The sequence below is a fragment of the Corylus avellana genome, chromosome ca5 (genome assembly GCF_901000735.1).
Source record: "Corylus avellana chromosome ca5, CavTom2PMs-1.0".
Taxonomy (NCBI): domain Eukaryota; kingdom Viridiplantae; phylum Streptophyta; class Magnoliopsida; order Fagales; family Betulaceae; genus Corylus; species Corylus avellana.
Genome location: NC_081545.1, coordinates 23013208 through 23018446, shown reverse-complemented (window position 1 = coordinate 23018446; position 5239 = coordinate 23013208). Strand labels below are relative to the sequence as shown.

The following is a 5239-nucleotide window of genomic DNA, read 5'->3' as shown; positions in this document are numbered from 1 at the left end:
TTGGATGAGAATGGGGTGACTCAAGAGGTTGAGATAAGCGGGGAGGTGTGTATAAGGGGACCAACTGTGGCCATGGGTTACAAAAATAACCCGGAGGCTAACAAGACCGCTTTTCGGTTTGGGTGGTTTCACACGGGCGATCTCGGGTACGTACTTTGATTCAAACGGGTATTTGCATCTTGTTGGCCGGATCAAGGAGCTCATTAATTGTGGAGGTAAATTTTTTGAGATTTCTCTATAATATTACTCCAATATCATGATGATTATTATTATTATAATTGCAGGGGAGAAAATATCACCGATTGAGGTGGATGCAGTACTTTTGTCTCATCCTGAAATTGCTCAAGGAGTTGCCTTCGGGGTCCCTGATGACAAATACGGCGAAGAGGTAATAAGATTAACAAGTAGTACAGTCCTTTTTTTTTTTTGTTTCTTTTTTTTTCTTGATGTTGTTGTTGTGTTCATCAACCCAAAAGAGAATTTGCGTGAAGCCGTTGACAGTGGCATGCACGTACATATCACTGTTTGTTTGTTGATAATTGATATGGCCCCATCACCCATGGCCATGGTGTAATGGAATGTTGGAAACGTATGCCAGAAACAGCATCTATGACAAAAAGATATATTTTGGCCCATAAAAATTTTAAGTGGTAAGAGGCTGTAAGTTTTATTCATAGTTGTTGTAATTTTATCTATTGATGGAACTTGTGGCCTATTGCCACCATAGGCTTTTATGGCTCTACCCATTGATGAGGCCTATAATCTATTATTACCTAAAATTTTTATGGTCCAAAAATAATTTTTTTATTTTACTGTAGCATTTCGCATAACAAAATAATTGTTTGTAGGTTTGTGATAAAAAAAAAATTAAAAAAAGGTTGTTTATATGTTTGTGATTCCATCGTTATAAAATATGCATAAACGACAAAACAATGATAATAAAATAATTTAGATATTAAGAATTAAAAAATCATCACTATCCTAAAGTACCCTCTTTGTTCGAGTGGAGGAGGACGAAGAATACAAATTTGCCTTGTGGAAAAAAGTAGATGAGTCATCATCATCAGTGTCTTCCACGTCAAGTCGGTGGAGAAAAGAAAATGCTAAAGGCTCAACTTTTTTGCCCAACAAAAGTCTAATTTTTGCTTTATTTTTTTTTAAAAAAAAAAAACAAAATAAAAAATAAAAAAAAATGTCTGAAGCAACTCTATCTAATTTTGGCCTTTCTTTTATTTAGTATTTTTTTTTTAAATGAAAAATGGTATTTTTCTTCATAATAATGACATTTTCTTAAAACAAATGACATTATTATGAAAAAAAATACCATTTTTTATTTTTTTAAAAATACCAAATAAAAGAAAGACAAAAAATAAATAGGGTTGCTTCAGACATTTTTTTCATTTTTTATTATTATTTTTAAAAAAATAAAATAAAATAAGGCAAAAGTTTGACTTTTGTTGGGAAAAAAAGTTGGGTCCCTATCATGCCTCGTGGAAAAATGTTAGATTTTGAACAATTTTTAATATTGTGGGGTTCTATGCAAATGACTGTTAGTTTGAGGAGGCTTTTTTTATATTTTTCACTAATTATTATGTTAAAGCAAAGATATAATTTGTTTTGATTGTCTGGTTTGGTAATTAACAGATAAACTGTACAATCATACGAAGAGAAGGATCAGAGATTGACGAGGCAGAGGTACTGAGATTTTGCAAGAAGACTCTTGCTGGCTTCAAAGTCCCGAAAAAGGTATTTATAATTGATTCTCTCCCGAAGACGGCTACTGGGAAGATCCAACGACGTTCTGTAGCGGAACACTTCCTTGCTCAAATCTCTACCGCTAAAGTCCCTAAGTTTGGAGCCTAGACAAACATTATCCATGCATCTACGTATCTTTGTCGTGTATGTTCAAACAAAAATAAAACCAAAAAAGAAAAAATAGGATTTCTCTACATTTAATAAATAGATGAACAAATAAAAAATTATATATATTTCTTTTTTTAATTTTAAATAAACAAGATAATAAAGGGTAGATTGTGTTGCCTTGTATGATTATATACAATTTATCCCATTCATACGGGAAAAAAGATGTGATGTGTCGCACCCACATGGCGTTCCGTGAGACCCTCCCAATTTTGGAATGTCAGTAACCAAAGAGTTGGGCTTTCTCTCGAGTCTATGTGGCCAGACAAGTTCCAGTGGGATGACCTTTAGTTGATAAGATCCCATAGGCCTTCAATGAGGCCCAAGTGGGTCCTCGGAATATTGGGCCCTTCAAACAAAAAGACATACAATTAGGATTTGGATCATTTACACCTCATTGTAGCATTTCTGAATAACAAAACTCCCTAGTCTCCAACTCGGTCTATAAAAGCACACAAGAGTACTCTTCAAGCACAAACGCATGCATGAAGGGGTAGAATTAGGTGTGGCGTTGGGAGGTTGATATTTTTTTTTTTTGGTTGGAGAGATTAACAGACTTATATAAGTACAAAAGCACATAAATACATATAATCTCTTTATATGTGTTTCTGTGTGTTTATATGAAATAAAAGTATAGAAGTCTTACATTTAATCTCACGACATAACAAACACGCAATAGTATAAACAACTAACTAAACACGATCTATAAGGTTCAAGAAAAAATATACTTTTGAGTGTAGACCATTTTTCTTAACAATTCTCTGTGCCTCAAATAATAATAATGTCAAATATTGGTAACTGATTGTTGGTTAAAAGCCACCTAAAGAACCCAACTATTTAGCTTTTCCTTTCACATATTCAATTAGAGTCCCAAACCAAATTGAGTTTTTGGTTAGAAGCGAACTAGAATATGGAGTGAAATTAAATAAATTGGGTATTTTAGGTATTTTAATGTTGAAAGAGGAGGCAAAACTAAAAAAAAAATAATAATAATAATAATAATAATTAAAAGAGGAATCAAATATTATTTTGGGGAGGTAAAACTAAAAATAAAAAAGAATTAAAATAGGACAAAAATATTATTTTGAGGGGACAAATCTATAAAATTTGTATACTTAAAGCAAATTTGTAAACATTTTGGAGGACATTCGTCCCTCCACCTTAGGATTAGGTCCACCCCCTGCATGCATGCAATTGCAATTTATTCATCCCATCAAGGAATGTAACTTAATTCCAATTAGTTAAGATCTAACAACACATACTTGGTTTTTTGTCCTTTTAACAAAGGAGAGATTTGGTGGGAATTGAGATGTAAACTCAGAAGTGAAACAGTTAGATGCATGGTTGTAAAATTGGGTTCAACGTTTCAAAAAAAAAAAAGTTATGTTTTTGGAAAACGCCACTAAAATGGTAACACTATTCATGCTCACCTTTTGTGCGTGAATAGCGAATCGTGACCGTTATGTTACTATTCAAACGTCTCAAATTTTGAAAATATTAACGCTCAAAGTTTGCGTTTACGGCTACCACCCACACCCAAAAACTTCAAAATTTCTCCCTCTTCCATCCACACACATAAAACTATATATATGTAAAAGCTGGGTTGCCACTGGTTTGTTGCCAAATCGACAGCTACCCTTGGGGGAGAGGGTGGCCCGCGAGCCACCCTAAATGTCCCTGGGGGTGGGCTTTCGAGACACCCTTGGGCAGATCAAGGGTGACTATTGGCACCACTATCTTTTTTTTTTTTTTTTTTTTTAAAGAAAAATAATTTGATTTTTGGTTATATATATACATATTAAGAGTAGCGACATTTGAACAATGCAAAGTGTTACCTTTCAAAAAGGTGATGCCCATGTTCACACGTTGCCTTCTAAAAGGCGACATGTGAATAGTGCCAATGTCACCTTTTAGAAGGTAATGTGCACTATTCACACACCGCCTTCCAAAAAGTGACATTTGAGCTTAAATGTTGCCTTGTCAAAGGTGATGTTGGCACTATTCACATGTCGCCTTTCAAAAAGTGACATTTGGGCTTAAATGTCGCTTGACATTTTCACTGTTCACACGTCTCCAATTTTGAATTCAGTCACAATGTTTAAGGTCATTTTGAAAATGTTGCTATGCAAACGTCACTACATCACTTTTGATTTTTTTTTTGGGGTGGAAAAAACGTCACCTTTCTATTTTAGAAATTGGATAGTTCTGTTAACAAAATATATATTCAAAGGTGGCACAAAAGCTTATATGATCGCTTTTTTGATAGTGATGGGAGTTCATAATATTATTTCTTCATAAGAATAAATAACTAAATTAAATCATGAGTACATGCAATGCAGTTTAATATAAATTACTCGAATGCGAAGATGTAGATGACAATTAAGATTACTTGTTTATGTTAATTAGATGACAGTTTTTCATTTCTTTCTGTCAAGAGGGAGATGACAAGTTGAATCTTTATTTTACTCTTAACTATTTTATATTCAAAAACAAAAAAGAATGACCGGCGGTCCGGCACCGACGTAACTCTGGAAATAAAAAACTCTCAAATTTCTCTGATATTGTCAGAATTGATATTTTGAGGTGAATTGGGTTAACATATATCTGACACTTTCACAGATATGACAATTTCCAAGATTAGAGTTCCACTGATCAAGTCAAAAATTATGGTTACAATAATTCGACACGTACTCACTACGAATTTAAAGGATTACGGTTGAAAAGTTTGACTCGTTTAATTAAATGTGTTGGGTTAAAGTTGACCTATATAATCTTATATTCGTGTTGACACGACTTGAACCTGACACACGACATAGTGGTAAACAATTTTTAACATGCATGACTCATAAATCCGACACAAACTCAATATAAAATTAATTAGAAGATTAAGGTTGAAAGGTTTGTCCCCTTTAATTAAAGTGTTCGAGTTAAATTATTTAACCTATATAATTTTAAATATGTCTCAATATAACCCGAACTCGACACACAAACATATATTATCACTCCTATACGCAATTATTAGGTCGATTGAAAGTCTTGCCATTCCTCATGTTTTATTAAATGGATATGCAAGTTACAAGAGTTGCTGACTGGAGCACTCTCTATTATTATTATTATTATTTTTTATTTTTTTTTTTTGAGCTCTACTACATAATTGAAAACATTGAGAATAAAACCGAGCTGCGGCCGGCTCAATGGTAAGGCCTCCTACTTTATAAATACTTAAAAAAAATAATAATAATAAAGCTCTTTATATATACTAAAATTGTCAATAGAAAAAAACAAGAATATGAAAGGTCTAACGAGAGCATAGAAAAAC

At 33.1% G+C, this 5239-nt stretch overlaps 1 pseudogene; it reads left to right on the top strand.

Moving 5' to 3' along the window:
* The window catches only part of LOC132180562 (probable CoA ligase CCL9), a 2471-nt pseudogene extending 608 nt beyond the window's left edge, over window positions 1-1863 (top strand).
* The last annotated feature ends 3376 nt before the right edge of the window (window positions 1864-5239 follow it).